This window comes from Anser anser (assembly GCF_964211835.1).
Source record: "Anser anser genome assembly, chromosome: 1".
NCBI lineage: Eukaryota > Metazoa > Chordata > Aves > Anseriformes > Anatidae > Anser > Anser anser.
Genome location: NC_139720.1, coordinates 107,773,630 through 107,796,183, shown reverse-complemented (window position 1 = coordinate 107,796,183; position 22,554 = coordinate 107,773,630). Strand labels below are relative to the sequence as shown.

At 37.1% G+C, this 22,554-nt stretch overlaps 1 long non-coding RNA gene across 2 annotated transcripts; it reads left to right on the top strand.

Annotated features, from left to right (window-relative positions):
- Window positions 1-15,410: 15,410 nt before the first annotated feature.
- Window positions 15,411-18,554, top strand: LOC310892730. Of its 2 annotated transcripts, XR_014578342.1 has the most exons (4): window positions 15,411-15,473; window positions 15,585-15,661; window positions 16,485-17,378; window positions 17,475-18,554. It is a non-coding gene; the product is annotated as an uncharacterized lncRNA (long non-coding RNA). The 2 variants fall into 2 exon arrangements; XR_014578343.1 differs by lacking the exons at window positions 15,411-15,473; window positions 15,585-15,661 and adding an exon at window positions 15,988-16,124.
- Window positions 18,555-22,554: the final 4,000 nt, after the last annotated feature.

Genomic DNA, 22,554 nt, shown 5'->3' with positions numbered 1-22,554 from the left:
CAACCTAATCGTGAGCTGCTCTTCATAACACAGGTGTATTTCACATTCTTAAAAATAAAACTATTTGACTTTCTGTCTTCAAAGGAAAGAGCAGCATGCTTGGGTGGGTTAACCCTGGTTGGCATTGAAACTAACCAAGTCCCTCCCTTCATCCTCCCACCACCCATGGGAATCAAGAAGGCAAACACTAAAACAACAACTTACCTCCCTGCTTTTCCCAGGCTCTTCTTCACTTCTTCATTTCTGATTCTTCAACCTTTTCCCACCCAAGCAGTGTAGGATGATGGGGAATGGGGGCTGTGGTCTGTCTATGACAGCTCCTCCCTATCACTCCTCCTTCCTCACACTTTTCCCCTACTCCAGCAAAGAGTACTTCCCATGGGCTGCAGTCCTTCAGGATAAACCTGCTCCAGCGTGGGGTCCTCTGCAGGTGGTAGTGGACATCTACTCTGCCATGCAGCACTAGGCTGCCCCCAAGGCACCGCCATCTTGGCTGCGGGGCCCGGCCGTGCCCTGCGGTGGGGCCGTTGGGGGCAGCTGGGGCTGGCACAGGGCAACCCTGGCATCGCCTCACGCAGCGGCCACACAGCACCCCACTGCCAGCACCTGGGGACCTAGTACAGGGCTCTTTTCCAGGACATATTTGTGATCAAATCAATGTGTTAAATTTATATTCTTAAGCTCATGGTCATGTACTAAATGCGAGGGTTGGCATAAAGTTCAGTGAAAAAATGTGTTTGATGGGTAATTGAGTGATTAATCAGAAAATGTTCTATTAATAATTGTCCTTCATTGTTTTCAGTATTTGTATGTGTACAATTGTAGAAGAGAGAATTCCCAATGTTCTATTGGTTTGTAACACTGAATTTTTCAACATGTTCAATGTTTTTATACTTACACAAAAATAATATTTCATAATTTTTAAGCCATACTGTTACTATACCAACTTTTACCTAGAGTCTGCATTGCTAGATTTGTCTCATGAAAGGAGACATGTTTTAAATGGGTAGAGAAATAGTACTGATATAAAACACAAATAGACCTAAATTATCAGTGATTTGTTTTGTTTAGCTGGTATACCTGCCCAAGCAGACACAAAAAGGGACCGTCTCTGTTGTGGGGCAAGCAGCAGTAATCACCCACTGTGCTCCATGTGAAGGGATCAAGGTGGTTACTGGTGACCTAAGCATGAAATCCACAGTGGAGAATGTGTGATGCAGTTGACACCATGTCATCCCTCTGCCCATATTGCTCTGCCCTCTGCTGCAGTCTTGGTAACTTCATACTTAATTGTTTTACTCCTTCTTTACACCAAGTTGCCTGTGGCTGCTTCGAGTGTCCAAAAATTAACTTGGCCTATTTTTCCATAAGGGATGGCTCAGCAGAAAAGTAGCTGAGTCATAGAATATTCTTGTTCAAATCCTGAAAATATCCACACCTTAACTGATTAACCTTAACTTAACTTAAACTTAACTTTCTCACCTCTAGCCTCATCAATGCCATGTTCTTTCATTCCACACTGTCTGATCTCCAGAGCCATTTTAGTAAGGATTTTTAGTAAGTCCTTTAGGACTTTGTATAAATGATGATTCATTGTTGTTATGATATCATTAACTTTCTTCAGATCACTAAAGTAGGTGTCTTCCTCCCTTGCAAACTGCAGGTGCTCTTGAATATGAATATACCTTTATTTATTTTTTCCCTTTTCTTAATTACATGTAGATAAAAGGGATGTATTTCATTACTAATGTAAGATGTAGAAGCACCTATGTGGTTATATTTCTTGGAGGCTTCTCATCTGATATACTGTCTTAATTCACTATCACACTTTCATCCAGAAGTATCTCTGTTATGCAAAAGCACAACCATCTCTTCAGTTATGCAGTAAAATTACCTGTTATTCTATCATTTTGTTGTATAACTGAAGAGTTGATTGTGATTTTAGAATTCTGGATTGTTTTTTTCCCTTGTAAACTCTTTTTAGTTTTCAGAACTCATATTAATCATTTTATCCTTGCCTGTGATAAATAAGTGCATATTTAATCTTCATGTATAAATAATGTGAACTTCTGAATGTGCCAAACAAACTGTGATGAATGGTAGGGCCATTTTCAGTCTCTACATTAGATTTCCTTGTGATGCTAGTAGACAGAAGGAGAATTGAGTCTCAGTCCCTAGGGATGTATTACTATTGTGATAGAATTAATAGAGCTGATAAAATGAATAATTCATGTTGCAGTATCTCTTGACAAAGCTTCTCAAAAGAGCCCAGTACAGACCAGCTAGCTTCTGGTTAGGAACTGGTAATCACTAGCTTTTTTTCCCCCTAGTTAATGCTGCTATTAATCATATAGCAATGAATAATACGTGTCTTTCTCTGTCCTCTCCTGTAATAAAATATCACTAAAGAGGGATTATAGAGTAAAAACAATCTTTAAAATAATAAAATGCTTAAGAAAAACTTCATGAAAAATCACATTTAAATAAAACACAAATACATATCATGTTTCTAGTTTAAGATATGGATTTTACTTTTTCCATTAAGCTGAAATATAGATACATATACTCAGCATCTAAGTGATATACTCTAAGAACTGCTCATCTGAAGACCAAAGTACCTACACATTTTTTAACCATTCCACCTGTATTGACTCCCAGCACTGTAAATATAATCTGTTTATCTATGATTCAGATGTGTTTCAGCCACATGATTAATTACCAGTGCAACTGGTTTCCTCTGGAATGTGGTTTCCTGGATGCTTCTTTGTGGGTGATAAATCTTGCTTGTTTCTCAGAAAACTTGTAGGTGCAATAAAACCAAATAAAGAGACTGTGGAGAGTGAAAAATAGACAATCCGTTGCTTTTTTTTTTTCTTTTTTTTTTTTTTTTTTAAGGTTGACGCATCTCCCTATCTCAGTTCAAGAATGTTTATTGTTTAATATTATCTACTAACATAGTACTCTTCTAAAGAACTCCTAAATCAGTCAGAGAAAACACAAAATAAGGAAAAGTTGTTCTATAAGAAGCGGTCATACAAGAGTATGGATATCAAACTGTCATAAGCAGGGTAGAGCATAACTCAGAATTACAATCTACTGTTAAAAAAAAAAAAAAGTCTCTATGCATTCCAATAATTGTATTGCTGATTTTACTTTGACTTCCTGTGGTAGCGCACTGGTCATCAGTCAAGGCAAAGATGATTGCCAGATACCGTGATAGATTAAATGACACTGAATGAGATAATTTTTTTTTTAAAGTTGATAGATATATTAAATTATTCTGAGCTGCATGATATCAGGCAATGTCTGAATGGGAGGACTGTACAATTCTGGACCACTTCATGTAATTAGGAAAATTGACATTATACAAAGTACAGCAAATGAGAGACATGAAGATAGAGTTACATTTCCCTTAAACCATCTGGTTAATCTACATTCATTCTTAATGTTGACCATTCTCTTAGTTTATCCAAAAGATGGTTTAAAAGGTAATTTAGTACAGTCACTAGTAATTGAGAAGATTTCTAATACAACTGGACACTTGAATTAACTAGACCCAAGAAGTACAAAGTCAGTGAAATTCAAACCTGTATAAATTAAGACTGGAAAAAAACTATACATTATTAACAGTGAAGATAAAAAACAACTGGACGAATATGTAAAGACTTGGTTATCACTTCTAGTCTTTAAATAAGGCTTTTGTGCTTTTCTACAATGTACTAGAAAAATTGCAGCTGTGATAAATTTGTTCATATAGAATTTACTTTTTTTTTTTTTAAATACACAAATAATTTGAAATACTGGTTGTAAGAAATAAAGTTATGCATAAATGAGAATTGAAAGAAGTGATACAAAGTATCATGCAGATGACATATATGCAGAGAGATCTGGACAGATTGGAGAGCTGGGCAATCACCAACCACATGAAGTTTAACAAAAGCAAGTGCCGGGTCCTGCACCTGGGACAGGGCAACCCTGGCTATACGTACAGACTGGGCGATGAGACGCTGGAAAGCAGTCCCACACAGAGGGACCTGGGGGTCATGGTTGACAGCAAGTTGAATACGAGCCAGCAGTGTGCCCTGGCAGCTAGGAGGGCCAACCGTAACCTGGGATGCATCAAGCACGGCATCGCTAGTCAGTCGAGGGAAGTGATTGTCCTGCTCTACTCTGCGCTGGTGCGGCCTCACCTCGAGTACTGTGTGCAGTTCCGGGCACCACAGTACAAAAAGGACATTAAACTGTTGGAGAGTGTCCAGAGGAGGGCAACGAAGATGGTGAAGGGCTTAGAGGGGAAGACATATGAGGAGCGGCTGAGGTCACTGGGCTTGTTCAGCCTGGAGAAGAGGAGGCTGAGGGGGGACCTCATTGCAGCCTACAACTTCCTCGTGAGGGGGAATGGAGAGGCAGGTGACCTATTCTCCGTTATCACCAGTGACAGGACCTGCAGGAACGGTGTTAAGCTGAGGCAGGGGAAGTTTAGGCTGGACATCAGGAAGAGGTTCTTCACTGAGGGGGTGGTCGCACACTGGAACAGGCTCCCCAGTGAAGTAGTCACTGCACCAAGCCTGTCTGAATTTAAGAAGAGGTTGGACTGTGCACTTAGTCACATGGTCTGAACTTTTGGGCAGACCTGTGGTGTGCCAGGAGTTGGACTTGATGATCCTTACGGGTCCCTTCCAACTCGGGATATTCTATGATTCTGTGATTCTATGATTCTATGATTCTAAAGTATTCTATCAATATCTAAAATATATTTAGTACCCACATCCTGCTATGTATCCTTCTACTTCTCCTGCTATGCTTGACAGAGTTAGTTGCTAGATCTGCTTCATTACCCTCCTGCTGTACACATTTGTGGAGTCACAGCTGGGACCGAGTTCCTGCAGTCTGATAATGAGGAAGTTATTCCCTTTGCCCACTCTCACAGGCATGTTTGATCTAATTTTTCTAACATTCACTTGTATTCTTAGGGATGATAGAGGTGATGCAGTTAATTAAAATTAATTTAGCCTAAGTACAATCACCCAAGTAGCTCTACTGGTTTATATGTTATTTCTGTATCTCTCCTGATACACAATGACCAAAAAACAGGATATGAGATGACATGGTTTTTTTGTTTGTTTGTTTGTTTGTTTTTCCCTTCAAGATTAGGTAACCATTAAAGAAATATAGAATTGCTGATATAAACTGTTAAAAAATGGAGAAAAAGATGAAACTAGTTCAATGGCTGTAGCACCCCAGCAATGATATTGAACAATTTCTGCCCGTACGTATGTTTGAGGCGGTATGATAAGCATAGTTTATTCCAGTTTATATCCTTTAAATGCAATTTTGTAACTGTTTTGAAACAGGATGTTATAGGTTTTCAAAAAAATTAAGTTCTTCAAGGGGTCAACTAGAGGAATAGTTTCAAAATACATATTTTTGTAAATATAATGCTTGGCAAGGACATTTTCTTAGTTTGGAAGCTTCAGCGTTCTATGTTGTTGGTTGTTAGAAGGATGCTTCTGACTGAAGAGCTTTGATGTTGTATTATTGTTCCATTGATAACAGTGGTAATACATAAATGAACATTGGCAGAAGGCATATATGGTTTAAAACTGACATTAAGGTCTCAATCCTGAAATTCCTGAGATAAATGCTCAGTGATGTTTGTTGACCAGTGTTTGCTGTTTTCAAGTACATAAAAACTCATGAGCAGTATGGAAAAGTTTAGTACATTTTTTTAAGCAATGTGATGTAGACTAATTACAGTTCTGTGGGAGTGCCACAGTTGAATTTAATTTAAAAAAATTGCTTTCTATTTACTTACATTTTCATTACAAACTTGCTTTAAGTTCATTATTACGTAGTAAGATCTATGGACTTAGGGCAGTTGTTGAATATGGTGTATCAGTTACAAATTTTTACAGTGCTTATCATTAAGTGATATCATCTACTTTTCATCTTCATATAATAATCCAGTATAATAATATTATTTGATCAACTTTGTTCTGTAAAATTTACACTGTTGGAAAAAAAAAGAAACTCTACAGCTTACAATGTAAACAAGTAGTAAAACGATACTGCTTATTAAGAGAAAATGCCCATGAAATTTTAGGATTATATAATATTTATCATGGCACGATAAACTGCACGTGTGCCCAGCAGCAATGAGTCTACCTTGCACTTGTAATGGATACATTTGATCCTGTCAGCTTGAAAATTTTTCTTTTTTTTCTTTTAATCACTTTTATAGTATTTGAATATTGTTTGTCTCTTCTCATCATCCTCTTCTGAAGGAATCCCATTTTGCTCAAAAAATCTAAATAGGTTTCTGTAATTTGCATGAAAATTCCAAGTAACAAACTGTCTTCCCACCTTTTGTGATACTTGCCAAGGAGCTTGTAACTGGCAAAAGAGATTATTTATTTATTCATTCATTCATTCATTCTCCGGTGGTGTATTATCTGTATTTAAGCCAGTTCTTGCAGCTTGGTTGAAAGCATGTACTCCAACTCTGATTCGTGAATCCTTGTTTTAGCCATTATAGGACTCATCATCATTCCTTTTGTAGAAACTGCATTGCTAGTCTTTCTCAAATCACTTAGGGACCAGACTAATTATTATATGGCTTTTAAAGCAAAGGGTAAGTTCAGTTCATTCTCTCAGAGTAAATATTTGATTAAGCATTTTGTAAACTGAAATACAAAAGGCAATAAAATGTATTGTCAGTAATATCCTGAAGCTTATCTCTGTCACCAGATGTTGGTAGAGAATCTACAATTGTTGCTGCCCCCACGCCCACGTTGAGCATCTCATAGATATCCTCCTGAGGGAGCAAAATCCGAGACTCTGCCACTTCTCTGCCTGTAGACTCTGCTTTATACTTGAGATACCTGGTGAATATAGCAGCACAGCTTTTTTTTGTTTGTTTGTTTGTTTGTTTGTTTTTTGGGCTATTCCACCTTTTTATGAGAAAAAAAAATAATTAAAATATATTGTATGTCAGGTTTATTTGCAAGGAGAACATGAAAAGAAATACTGGCATTTAGGACAGACTTATAGAGTACTCATTGTCAGAGTTATATGAAAATACAAAAGTAGAAAAAAGAAAGACATTTCAAAACTCAGATTTGCTTTTTAGTCTTCAGAATTCTGGTTCATTTAACACCAATATTAGCATAAATGGGGAGTGAGAGATTTTCTCTCATTCTCTGGGGCTGGCTGAGTCTCTCCACTTCAGTTGTGTGCATTGCTGCTCAGTCTCTCCAGGGCAGATAACTAACTGCATTTAAAATATTTCCCAAGCAGTATATCTCAGGAAACAGTTATACTTGTCTTCATAAAACTACAAACACCTGTTGGTGACTCACATTCACAGGAACTAAACAAAACACACAGATGTAACAAATAATGATGTTGGGAATGACATTATTTCCCTACCACAGTCTTCATAGGGACACACAATCATATTTGCTGGATTGCAGTCACTGTGCCTTAATGATTCATAATGGTTCTTGTGCAGTGTTGAGCCAAAACCTGACTTTCTGTAAGGACAGAAATTGTATTTACTTCTATTATAATGCATGGGATTAGAATTCCCAGCCTAGTGCCCTATAGTGTTGGATGTCTCCAGAAGTCTGGTTGTCTTGCTCTTTGGATGTTGATTCAGTAAAGCACACCTTTCACCATGCTTTCTCTTCATGACATAGCTGTGTCAGTTGCCATCTCTCCTCAAATGACACAAGTGAATCTCCTCATAGGGGATGTGAGATAGGAAATTATCCATCACCTTTCATGGCAGAACTGTGGGGCTCAGCAGGAAGTGAAGAACTAGAAGAGGAAGCAGTGAGAACTGTATTTGGGTGGGTGAGAAACAACACTGAGGAGTACAAAATGCATCAGCAGCTGTGAGACTCCCTGCAGGAGACCACCACTTTCTGTAACATGCAGATGCTGTGAGAGGTGCTGTCAGTCAAGTGATCTGAATATCTTACCCATGTTAGGTCTTGACCATTGCCAAAGATGTATTTTCTTAGCATAATCTATGTGACAGGGCAGCACCCAAAATGATGTAGTCATACCTGGCAGAGTATTCTAATGGGGACACAGCAGCGTCTGTGGGCATGGAAGAATTCAGCTTTTTTTTTTCTTTTTTTTTTTTTTTTCCTTTTTTTTTTTCCCTTAAGGCACCAGAGCAAGAGTGAATCAAATCTTTTCAGTTTATATTTAAGCTTTAAATTCCTATTTAAGTTGTAAGATACCCTAAACAAGATTAAAAGTCTCTTTGGGCGAGGTACAGAAATGCCCATCATCTGCTTTTTGGCACTGATAAATCAGCCTTTTCAATTATTTTTTTTTCCTCATGGTTTGTGCTGTGCCCTGGGGAACATGGAGGTATGACATATTTCCCTTGAGGAATCACACTAAAACATTTAAAAAGCTTTAGTTCCTCCCCACAGAAACTTATGCTATTGTACAAACATTTCCCATTACAGTGTTGCTTCAGGGTTTTGGATTTTTATTTTTATTTTATTATTCTTATTTTTATTAGGAAGACATTCTATGGCTATTACTCATTCTGTTTCTGATTTAGATGCAACCTAAAAGCCATGCATTTTTTAAAGTTCTTTTAGCTTTTGTTGATATGCAGGTCAAGGGCTATGAAAATAATGGCTATTTGTAATTTGTACTGATGATTGGCTGTGATCACAAAGACATTTGGCTGAAGAACAGCTGACTACTTTCAGAGGTAATTGTGGAGGTTTTACTTGGGTGGGTGGCCGAGCTCCACCACAACCGCTCTCTCACTCCCTCTCCTCAAAGAGAAATAGGGAGAAAATGCAATGAAAAGGGCTCAAGGGTTGAGATAAGGACGAGGAGATCACACAGTAAATATCGTGACGGGCAAAACAGACAGCATAGGGAGACAGTAAGATTTATTGCCTATTACTAACAAGCTAGAGAAGTGAGAAACAAAGGAAGGAAACCAAAAGCACCCTCCCACCCATACACCCTCTTCCACCTCCTCCCCACGAGAGGCGCAGGGGAATGGGGGAATGGGGGTTATGGTCAGTCTGTAGCGCTTCTTCTCTGCCGCTTCTTCTCGATCACTCTTGTCCCCTGTGCTGTGGGGTCCCTCCCACGGGATGCAGTCCTTGCTGAACTGATCCAGCATGGGCTACCCACAGGCAGCATCTCTTCAAGAACTGCTCCAGATATGGGACAGTACCACGGAGTCCATCCCTCAGGAGCGAACTGCTCCAACCTGGATCCCCCACGGGCAGCAGCTCCTGCCAGGTCACCTGCTCCTGCGTGGTCTCCTCTCCACGGGCTACAGGTCCGGCCTGGAGTCTGCTCTGGCAGGGGTCTTCCACAGGCCGCAGTCTCCATCGGTGCAGGTCCACCTGCTCCACCGTGGTCTCCTCCACGGGCTGCAGCGTGGAACCCTGCTCCACTGTGGTACTCCATGGGCTGCAGGGGGACAGCCTGCTTCACCATGGTCCTCACCACAGGCTGCAGGGGACTTCTGCTCCGGCGCCTGGAGCACCTCTCCCCGTCCTTCTTCACTGACCTTGGCGCCTGCAAGGCTGTTCCTCACTCCTCTCACTCTCCCAGTTGCTGTGTGGTGCAGCATTTTTTTTTTCCCCTGACTTAAATATGCTCTCACAGAGGTGCAAAAAACCATCACTTATTGGCTCAGCTCTGGTCAGCAGTGGGGCCCTTACCAAATATGGGGCAGCTTCTAGATCCTTCTCACAGAAGCCACGCCTGTGGCCCCCTACTACTAAAACCTTGCCACATAAGCCCATTACAGTAATCAAAAAAGAAACATCTGGACATTAGTTTAAGTTAGGCAACTGTTTCTGGATATCTAAATTTTAAGTTTTGCTTTTGCTTATCTCTTCATTATATGCAACTGTTAGAATCCTATGGTAGCACACAGCTAAGACAGTGGAAACAAGTATGTCTCGGTATGCCATTTCATATTTTCCTTCAAAAAGCTTTGAGTCACATTTTCTGAAAATCCCAGTTTTGGGAGCATGTGCACTCATCCCAAAACTGTCCTTGTGTGTCTGCAAGCGCAGTTGATGGTAAATAAAGTGATATTACTCTAAATTATTACTTTAAAATCATGTCTTTTTAAATGTCTACACAAGTAATTGTATCATACAATTGCTTAAAAGTCTAGTAAGTAAGTAACTAGCATTCCCACCATTAAACTTTACATTTTGAATCCTGTTATTTCTTTAATCTTGTTGTGACTCTTCTGAAGTGTCTTGTTTAAAAATTAAAAAAAAAAAAAATCTGTTTTCTTAACACTATAATTTCTTCAGCCTGATTCAAGCTCTGCAATCTTTACTCAGACTCCAGTAGCCCCTAAATTACATAATTTTTCCATGAAAGAAATGTTGCTTCCATGATATCTGTATGAGGAAAATGAAACTTTTTTTTTTTTCCTACAGTCCTTTCTGGTTAGAGGAATACATAAACATCTTTCAGTTCGATAATGGTTCAGCTTCAGTTAGCATCCTGTATACCATGATTCATGGAAAACAGTCATGGGATAACAGTTGAGGGTCCAAGTTATATAGCCAAATTACTTGTTTTATAAGGTGACAGTTCTCTTCTTCGCTAAATTACATGATATAGCAGGATGTCTTTGAATATTGTATTCATCATAGGAAATCTGTGTACTTACAGCCCGGAAAGCCAACTATATCCTGGGTTGCATTAAAATAAGCATGACCAGCAGGTTGAAGGAGGTGTTCCTCAGAGTAGGAGGGAGGTGATTCTCCAAGTAGAGAATCCCTCTACTCTGCTCTCATGAAACCTGGAGTACTGCATCCAGCTCTGTGGCCCCCAGCCCAAGAAGGACATGGATGTATTAGAAATGTATTAGAACAAGTCCAGAGGAGGACCATGAGAAGAGAAGGCTCTGGGTGGACCTTATAGCAGAATTCCAGTACCTAAAGGACAGAAAAGAAAGCTGAGGAGGGACCCTTTGCCAGAGAATGTAGTGACAGGACAAGGAATAATGGTTTTAAAGTAAAAGAGGGTACATTTAGATTAGATATTTGGAAGATATCCTTTACTCAGAGGGTGGTGAGGTACTGGAACAGGTTGCCCAGAGAACTTGTGGATGCGTCATCCCTGGAAACGTTCAAGACCAGATTGGGTGGGGCAACCTGAACTAGTGGAAGGTGTCCCTGCTCATGTCGGGAGTGGGGAGTGGAATTAGAAGATCTTTAAGGTCCTTTCCAATCCAAAGCATTCTATGATGCTGTGAAAAATTACTCTTGAACAGCAGATAGTCAAATTGCCCAAGCTATGCTTTGGTATAATATCAAGCAATTTAATTTTGAACTAACTCCAAACACAATTCCAATGAAAGTTTCTGAGGCAGTATTTTTGCCTTAAAAAAAAAAAAAAAAAAGCCTTTTTTGTAAGGCATGGCTCATCTCCACTGTTTTTTTCAAGACATTTTTTGAAAAATTAATGGACAAGGTCTTGGAGGAATCTGGGATTGTAATGATTTCTGTACATAGGTAATGGTAGTTTACAGAGAACACTGAAATCCCTTCAGGAGCCTGGTCTGATTCAACAAAGATAGAAACAAATAGGAATTACGGAATATTTACTACTAAAGGGAGACCATCATCTGTGGAGCCCTGTCAAAACTACTTTGGCACATTTGACATTCAACCCATGTTGTTTTGCTATTGTTCTTTTTTATTTTTTTTCTATATATGCATTATTTTGTGTTAGCAACCCAACAACTAAGCCTAGTTTCCATATCTGAATGTACCTATCTTGAAAAAAATAAGATTTATTGAAGACTGATTTATTTTAGAAGAACAAAAAAATGTGGGTTGTGAAGGGCAGGCCTTAAAGGAGAAGAAAACTCACTTGCTATTTTTGCCTTGAATAAAGATGGAGCCCTCTTGTTTGACCTTCTTACTCCGTAGCTGGAGCATCACTGAAGTTTATTCCAGAAACTACAATTTTTTCAGGAGGAACTACCAAAAGCCTCACAGTGTAAGCAAGCTCACAGATGATAATGGTGTACTTTTTTAAGATACACATTTAATCCTGGCCAAATATTCCTTTGAGAAAATAAACTATTGAATTTAGAAGAAAGAATGAGTTTGGCTTAGGTTGTTTTGTTAGCCAGGTTGTTTACTTTCTGGATCATCAGTTGCCCTTTGTGACTTAAGATTCACTTAAATGATCAGTGTTTGTATGTATCTGTCATCCAACATATGTCTCAGATGCCAAGGTCCCCCCTGAGTACAGTTTTTGTTTTTATGTGCATTCATTCACAATTGCAGAAATAAGCTTGTTCTGAAGTATCAGGCAAATTAATGTTATCTCGATCTTTGCATACTAAAACCCATTACACTTGGTCTCCATGAAACATTCAAGTAAGCCAGAAGACACAAGTGTGAAGATGAGTGTCATATAAGATTATTTTTCTGCTTAATATTTTAGAAGAAAACATCTTTAAGGAATAAGAAATTAAAAGTTTTTCTTGATCTTAAAATCATTTATGTTTTTGACTAAAAGAAATAGCCACCCATGAATGGAAAGGCCAACAGTGTGAACATGGGAGATCAGCCTTATGAGTATAGGCTTTATACAGTAAAGAATCTTAGTTCTTTGCTTCTGTAAGTCCCAAAGGGTAATTTGTACCATCTTGAAATCTCATTAAGAGATTTAACTTTGAGTTTCTTCAACATTTACCAGCCCACAGAAAGAAATTAATTATTTGAGAGATTTTTTTTCACATCCAAGTTAAAAGAAAATAACATATTTTTTCACACTAAATAAAAGAAATAAAGAACTACAACTAATTTGCTAGTCACAATTGATTTATGAGGTTCTAATTTCACCTAAGCACAAGACACGAAAAGGTGGGAAACCTGTATAGTTTTCCAACTGTTATTCATCCATTTAAACTAATTGATCATGAATTTGTTGGTAGTTGAGCTTTGAAGTGAGACAAAACCAGAGCACAGGTTCATGTTATTTTAATGAACAGTGATGTATGAAATGAATCATAACCTTGTCAACAAGATATTTGTGAATTATATCCCAGTCATGGCTGAAAGAGGGTATGGCACATTTTCTGAGTGTAGTTTGTAAATGCCACTAAAGGTTTGTGAATTTGATATTTTTATGTGAAAAGTGTAAAATCCAGAGTCTACAAGTGCTCATTAATAAGGCACAGCAGATGTAATTTCAACAGAGTATTCATGCACTTTTGAGTTTTTGTGAACGTAGGGCAAGCCTTGACTTGTTTGTCTTCAATAGTCATTGCAGTCAGTTCTTTCACTGATATGTGTTTAAGCTAATAGGATTTTCCTGAACATATGGAAACAGGATATCTAAATTAAAAATGTACAATACATTACATTGTTGGTGTGTTATTTGGAGATTAAAAATATATGTTAGTTCAGAATCTTGATAATTTCAGCAATGCTCAATATCAAAATAAAACTATTACTTTATCATTATTACAAATGTTACCTTATACAAGTTAAGATTTAGAAGAAAAGACCAGAGAGATTTGACTGACTTATTTTTGTAAGAGGTTTATTTCATTTTTCTCTCTGCTCAGTGGGGTGGTACCCTCAGTTTTTAAACCAGCAAATCCCACTCTTCAAAAATGATATTTCTGAAGATACTTCTGTTCATATTCATTTTGTAGTCTTTCATAAAACAACATAGATTTAGAAAAGCTTTTGAAAGTAGAAATGAAAAGAGCACTCCTCTTGTCTATTCACAAGAATAAGATGCATGCTCATCTATTGACATGCAGGAAAAACAAACACCCTCTTTCCCCTACAAACTGTTCTACATGCAGTTCTGTTTTATGCTTTAAAAACTAAATTATGGTAGATATTGAGTATGCTAAATTTTGAATAAAATATTAGGAACAAGATGCATATTGGAACACATTTTGTTACAAGTGGAATTTTATGACTGTTCAGAATTGATATAAATTAATTTCTTAGGCTTTCACACTCTCTTAAAATGATTATTCTGAGTCATTCACTGTTACATTAGCTATGACCTGCTTTCTATTAAGATGAGTACTTCAGATATAAATATCTGGCACCTATTTCACAAGTCTTATTCACATAGAATAATAGATGTTATCTAGATGCTTTCAGTAAAGCTTTTCCTCTTTGCTTCACTCTGCTTAGGTGATTAAAAGACTTATTTGTTTGTTTGTTTGTTTGTTCAGGGAGACAAGCGAGTAGCAGGAGAGGCTTTGTTTTGGAATTTATAATGTCCTTCTGAGATAATTAATCTCTAAAATTCTTCACTGTTTGTCTTGGCCTGATCACTACATATCTGCTGTACTGCAATGGAAGAAAAGCAAAATAAAAGAATCAGGAGAATTCTGCATGTAGGATGAACAAGGAAGTAAATAATAAAACGTTATCCACTGCTACTATCTGGATGGGAAACACATTTGGGGAGCTTGCAGTCACTCTTGTTAGTAATGGAATACAGAAATCTTGACTTTTGGAACAGAGACTATGTGTTTTATCCACATGTGCTTTGAGATGCAGACGTGCTAGGGTCAAGAAAGGGAAGGGTATAATCACTAACATGTTGGGCTAGTACCTTGTTTTGCCAATTGCTGCTCAAATACATAGTGTGTTCATTGTCTCAAAAACCTGCTGATCTGCTCTAATCTAGACAAATGTTTGCAGTAAAATAAGTTGAGAACAGGGTTCGATAGAACTTAGATGTGTGAAATTTGCAAATAAAGAGCTCAGGAGGTCTAATACAAAACAAACAGTCATTCTTTCAATTGAAAGTAAGACATTGCTTTAATTTCTGAATTTTCAGTTTTTTCTTTCCTCTTCCCATTGCTGAAATAAGACTCCTCATGGTCTGGCTTCTCTGCTACTTGGAGACTGTTCTAGCTATGTTTGTTCACATTCTGGCGCCACTTTCATTGAACTCTTCTGCTGAAAGTGCATTTCTACTCCTTGAGTATGCCTTATATCAACTAGAGATTCTCCTAATACTTTCATACACTGTCTCCTCTCACACTCATTTCCTGGACACTTTTGCTGTGCTTGGAGTATAGCCACAAATCAAGCCTAAGAAAGCAAGGCAGTAAGCATGAATAATAGAGGAAGTTGCAGCATGACCTAAAGCATATTGAATAATGTCCTTGGACCAGAAGTTTCTATGGGATTATGATTGCTGTAACAGTAGACTGCTTTTCTGGAAAAGCAGGACCTTTTCTTCAACAAGATCCAACGAGGAGTAAATAACAATTGCATTTTTTTCTGGATTTTTATCAGGTGAGTGTTAAATTTGTTTCATTAGCTTCAGGTTCTCAAAGCCTCAATCAATTATTATTTAAAAGCATTGAGGTGAATATAGAGGAACAAAAAATACAATAAGTCAATAATAAAAAAACAAATATAAACTGGTCCAATTCAACTTAGCTGAGTGTTTTGGTATATAGAGTCTGTTGGTTGCAGTGTTGTTTAGAGAAGTGTTTTTTTTTTGTTTTTTTTTTTTAGTTCATGGTAAAATGAGTTCTGTTAATGCTGTGACTTCTCCTGTAGGAAAGGAGATTTAAGAAACATACAAAGAGTGACTCATTTGATCTGTTTACCAAAGCTGCAAACACACAAATCTCTAGGTATGTGTTTTCCTGAGAGTTTTTGATTTGATAATTTCAAACAGAGATGGGAGAATTTATGCCCTGCAAGAAAGCTTTATTTCTGTATTATTTTAAATCCAAAGAAAAGCTGTCAGAATAAAAAGAAGAAATGTACTCTTTGAAAAAAATATCTATTTGGTGTATTTGGAATTGGATTTTTTTTTTTTTTGTAATACCCTTTGATATTATAGCAGAATAACCTCTCGATAATTTTTTTTTGTTATCTTAATTGATGACAGCTGTGACTTTTTGTTTATTTGAAATCAGGAATGGATCTGTGAAGCTACTGATCTTGGAACCTAATTTAGCTAGCAGTGCTTGTGTTAGTGAGATACTAAGCAAAGATCATAAGAAAACTTGTCCCTTTAAACAGTGGCACAAGAGGTTATAAAGGAATTACAAGCAACTATGAAGCTTTTTGACAGTGCTTCTTCTTTTCATGGTATTCTAGTACTAGATAGTACGTTGTCTTTTGTAATTTTTATATCCATGCTCACTGGATTTTGTCTCCTGATGACATAAGGCCTACTTTTATGCATTTTCTAGTGAAGACAACTAAAACACAAAGCAGAAATTTTTCTTACAGTTATTTCTGATCTCACAGTATCTGCATAGTGCTTTTTATTTCCTCCTTCCCTCTCTTTTGGACATACATGATTTTTGGAGTTAAAGAAAAATTCTTATAAGTGAAACCTCATTAACAATGGGTAATAGGTTTCCTTATTGACACCATGATAATAGGTAGACTGCATTAACTTAGATCAGAGCATGGACATGTGACAAATTTCTTGTCCTGTTTCAGGCAGGTAGAGATCAGAAGAGCACCCAAGAAAGGCCTTCAGAACATGGTGCGACTACGTCTTGACTCAGGGAGATGGATTTTAGCAGACTTACTACTACCCATTCTCACGTTCACACAGTATTACCTTGAAAAAGAAAGAACAGAAAATAAATGAGTGCTGGCTCACATGAAGTTAGCACTGATTGTATTGATCTAATACTAAAGATCTGAACTAGTTTTTACAGCCATAGCATAAACCCTAGATTTATGAAATATGTTTTGTCATAAAATGTTTCTTCCTGGGAGTTTAAGTAGGCCTGCTTAACTTTGTAGCCTTTCATGATAGAAAAGGACGTATGCATCTGAGCAAGAGAAAAATAAGTCCTACAGAGAGAGACATTTTAATAGGAGAGAAAATGCTTCAACAAAGAACTTCTGGAATAGCTGAAATGAAAATATCTTTTCCATCTAGGGGACAGAGTCTTTTAAGAAAGGATGATTGATTCACTAAAAAAACCAGAGAGTTTTCATACAACAACAGAAAAGAGAAGTTATGGGCCCGATCCCTGTCAATGCAGAGGCTAAACAGCTATTGATTTAAGGTTTAGAGTAAGACCCAGATGAGAGGAAGAATGTATTTTTGGTGAAAGTATGGTTTCTTATACTAGTAAAATCAGGGAAGGAAAGGAGGGAAAAGAGCTCTCCTTCATCATCTGATAGATTGCAATTGGTTACAATGATAAGAACAGATTGGTAATATTTGAACTCTGCTATATTGATGAACCTCTCAACAGCTACAGTAGGACCTGTTTAATAGCAGAAATGGACCTTGAATCAGCTGCAAGTTCAATTCTCATCAACTTTTTATAGAAAAAAATAGATATTTTTTAAAAAATCAAACAAAACGAGATTCAGGTAAACAAACATAATCTTCTAATAGTAAATTTGCTCTCAGTACTTGGGATTTCAAACAACCCACACTACAAAAATTTTTTTTGGTGTCTTCCACAGGTGCATTTATTTTGTGATGACAGAAATGCCTTGTCAGAAGCATGGAATCTAGAATTTATAAAATAAATAAATAAATAAATAAATAAATAAAATCCAGAAACATTTTGTCTTTAGATATTTTAAATACTTAGAATGGTGTCTGAGCGAAAAAAGATATAGAAATGAAAAAGTTCAACTATATAAATGTTGATTTAGCTTTATTTATAGCTATATTACAGCATAAGGACTATTGCTGGTCTTTGAGTAGCATTGTCACTAAATCGCTTAGCACATAACAAGCGAAGTGCAGTGTAATTTTATAACATACCTAAGTCTGCACAGTAACTGATGCAAACTATGTAGGACTCAACATTTGCCCAAATGCAAGGATCTTTTGAAATAATGTTAGAGAGCTCATTCTGCACAGCAGGGACTTTGCTTTTAATTATTATAAGACATTTTCAAGAACCCATCTGAAAATATTAAGGCAAGATTTTTGGACCTTATAGACAACTTTACTGAAAACAACTTGCAAATGAAGAGTTGGAACTGTCCAAAGTTTCCTTTTAACCTTTGTCTTGTTTCCATTTCTTTGTTTTTTTTTTTTTTTTTCTCTGATTCTTATTCTTTCTGCAACTCCATCATTCAAAGTATCTTCTCTTCCCTTACCATTTTTCTCATTCCACAATAAGATTGCTTCATCCTTCGTCTTTGTCATTTCCAGTTATTTCACTGTGCCTAGCTAATGTGACTGGGTATTTGCAGTATTTTACAGTACTACCCAGTGTACTGTACGGCTGACTCAATACTACTCAGTGCTGAACTACCTTCACTGTGAAAAAATTTCTATGTTTAATCAGAATTTTCCACATTGCAAGTTGTGTCCCTTGCCTTTCATCCTTCCACTATTTGCTTCTAAGAAGATTCTGGTGGCATCTTCTCCATATCCTCCCACTGCGTAGCTGAAGAGATATTTGATCAGAATTAACCAATGCCAGTAGGAATGGATATTTTCAAAGAATGGCTTGTAAGCAATTTGCAGAAGTGCTTTAGGGAATATACTTAGCAATAAAATGTATATAGAAGTAATTTTACCATTTCCTAAATGTATTTTTCCCCTAATGTTTGGAGAAATATATTTGAATGTTTTGTTTAAATGATTTGCTCTATGCATTTTGTAAGTGTTTCTGTAGGATTACTGCTTTTTCAGCAGGAAGGGATCATATGTTAACAACTTGCAGCTGCTGAATGTTAGTGCTCATCCTAAACACAATTTTAGAATTTTCCCATTGAAACAAAAACAAAGTTTAAGAATTGAAATGTGAGTAACAAGTAGTCCTCTGGATATGTGTATCATAATTTAAACAGCTTGCAATACTTAGCTTTGAAACAGAATGAATTGCCAATTTATTTTAGGTCATTTGTGATCTTATTCCTGTTACAGTACATATTTTCCCAGTTTCATCACAGTGAACACTACAGAAGAGCCTCGAGGAATTTTGCTCCCTAGGTCAGTTGTGAGATGGGTGGCTATGTGAAATGTAAGGCCTCACTATAAGGAATATATTTCTACTTAAAAGAAATGAAAGGATTGATCTATGAACAGCCAACATCATGTTACTTCAGTTAATTCATTAACTGCTGTGACTGAAGCTTACATGTTTCTCTCTCTCTCTCTTTTTCCAGAAGCACAGAAATGAATCTTGAAGCTTTCTTAATGGCCATTCACAGCTTTAGGTTAGGCTTGTGGGTGGATAGTAGAATATGTTCACATTTAGAAACTGAGTTAGGATGAGCGTTACCACAGTAGCACACAAAAATATTAAAATGCATTTTCAGTTATGAGGAAATGATAGTCATATTTCTTTTATCTATCACCACATGGAGAAATTATGTGTACAAAATGAATATAACAGTCTAGAAGATCAAACTAGGTTTGCTTTAATTTTGCTAAAGTTAAATGATAATTTCAGTTACAGATGAGCATATTTCTAAGAAGAAAATTTATTTGTAGATAGTAATCTTTTTTAGGTCCATAACATCATTATTGCTTGATATTTTCTATTTTCTATACTGTAATCACTAATTTCAGCACTGCTAATTTGTACAGAAATTGATTTTCAAAATTTTTTTTGCAAATACAAAGATTAGAATCACACTGTGCTCATATTGTGCAGTCATTTAAAAGTTGATAGGCTCTGTGATGTCACATTACAGTGAGACAGGTCTTTTTTTTTTTTTTTTTTTTCACAGTGTATTTTTGCATTTTAATGTCTATTTCCTTGGCTGTATCTCTCTCAAATCCTTATATGGCCTTTATCACCCGAATATGTGTGAATATATATAATACAAATATAAAAATATTCAGAAGTTCAAGAGTATCCTCACACTTTTGCAGTTACTTCAATGAGAACATAGATGAGGACACCTGGGAACAAATAATCTGGTTGCTATAAAGGTTGCTATAGCACAAAATAGTATTTTCCTACAGTAGAAAATGCAATACACTCTGAGGAAATTCTGGTGTGGGTAGGTAGACTATGTCAAGCAATAATTCATTTTGCTTTAGTATTTATTTTGTCATGGTCCAAAATTTAAACAGTATATAATCCGGGGGGTGATGGCATTTTCCTAGGGTGCAATAAGTATCATTGATGAAAGAAATGACCAGAAATGTCTCCTTTTATTTCATTTATTTATTTATTTATTTTTATTTTTTTTTAGCTAGCAAATACCTAAAAATTGGTTGCATTAACTGTAGTAGCTTTATTATCTTCCTTTTCTTGAAGTTCAGTTTAACAATTATTTGTGTTAGTCACTACATGACTTAAGACTGACAGGGGAAAGTGTAATACTTCTGAATGACTGTCAGATGACTGATGTCTATGTCTTCTGCTGTTTGCTTGAAAGTGCTAATGATGATTGAGCATTGTTGCCATGCTGAGTTTTGTACGTGAACTCCTGAATGCTCAGCAGCTAGGTGGTTTGGCATTTTTAGTATAAATATGTAATTATCAAATTAATGAAAAGTTGATTGAGAAAAATACTAGGCAACCTGGCTTTATGAGTTTCATTGATAACAGCAATAATACAATTTACCACTTCCATTTCTGCAAATTGTTTGGTTTGCTACAAGATATTTTGATTAAGAAGCCAGATGATAGAAAATCAATAGAACAGTTCATATTGATTAAACACTGCTTTCTTACTGATGTCTTTGAGGTCTTTAAGGATAAGTTCTTGACCTTTTGCTATTTAATATTGTTATCAATGACTCGGAGGAAAACAAAACTGTTATTGATTGAATTTATAGTTTATGTATGCCCACATGCCTAAAAAAATGTCAAAGAATAGTATTCAGAAGGGAAATGTGGGTTGTTTGGTAAGTATAGTATAAATACACAATTTGCAATTCCATGTAGCCAAGTCACTTTTCAGTCTAGCTAAGTGTGAACAGAAGCCACACTTCCATGGTGACAAATTCTGCTTTGAAAAGCAGCTGCTCTTAAAAAGGTGCAAGAAGTCACACTAAACGTGAACACAATACAATTCCACAGCAAATAAATAAATAAATAAAATTTTAAAAAAGCAAATGTGAGATATAGACATGAGAATCTTGGGGAGAAATGAATTATGAATTATGCTCTTTCTGCATTTCTCCTGGTGTGGCTGAGGCTTTCAGTTCTGAAATACACAATTCAGAAAAGACATTGATAAATTGGAGAGGATTAAAGGAAAGCCAGGAGAATTAGTAAAGGACTGTGAGGAACTCAGGGAGCTCAAGCTATAAATTTAACAAAGGAAAGGTTAAGAACTGTTTCTATACCTACCACTCATATCTCCTCCCAGCTGGTTGCCCATCACAGCATACCTTTCTGCTCACAAGCTATCCTTGCTCTGTGGAAGGATGTCCTGCCAATTCTTTGTTCTTTTTAAAATGCTTGGTACAAGAATTTGTGTCCCTTTTCAGACATGGCACATCAGAGCTGAGCTGCCCTTGGCTCCAGGTTCATCACTCACTACTAGTGGTATACCTTTCCCAGGAACCCATGGGTAATTTACATGCATTTGCAGTAACCGAAATATGTTGCCAACAGGCTTGCAGAGTTTTGGGGCAGAATTGTTTTACTTTAGGTACCATACAGAATGGCAGTTCTTGGCGAAATAAAAAATCAGTAATTTTTTTTTGTTTCCTTGCCTTTCTCGGAGTTCAATGGAAATTGGCCGGTGTACCTAGACTGTCTCTTGCACATAGGCCATCTCTTCCAAAGTGTGCTGTCTTGTTGTCCATGTCTTTTGTTTTTGTGTGGTGTCCTTCTGCTTACTCCATTCTATTTTAATACAGCAGAGCTTTCTACCTGTTCTTGCACAAGCCTGCTGCTATTTCTACAGTGACTGGTAGTGCAGCAGGGAGAGGAATATAATCCCTGGACATACCTTTAAAATTTTGATGGACACAGCCCTTAATTCCCTCTAGAAAAAGTAAACAAAGATAATGGAAGTACAGCAGGATTGCAGAGCAATGCAAGGGTTTACTCATGCTGTGTAGCCATGCCCTGGAGGCGGATGCACGTGGTTCTACACAAAATCTCACATACACATTTGTCTCTCCGAGGGTTGGGATTCCTCACTTTTGTATCAATGCCCACCGTTTTTCCCTGGGCTACTCTGGAATCCAGTGGAGCTGTGGGTTTCCTGTGGGACCCTTTGGAGATCTCCCACAGGAGATCCCTGCGCTAGCCAAATCAATGCTCTCATGTGCTGCAGCTGCTGCTCATCCTTCCTAGGGCCTCCCTGCTCATTTCTTTGTGGTGGTTCTGTGTATTGTTCCAGCTGATCAGGATAAATCTGGATAATTGTCAGGTCGTGTTTTTAGGCAGATGCTTGCCTGCTCATAGGCAGATATTTGGTGACTTTTCCTTGATGTCATGTATACACTGAAACAATTTTATCAGTCAGTCGTGTTATTGTCAAGCAAACCGTCTTTCTGATGGCATATGTGGGGATGGGACATCTCCACAATGAGAAACCTGCATTATAGAGGGTTACTTCCTGAAAGAGATTGATGTATAAGATCAACCAACATTTTAAACTAGTTGAT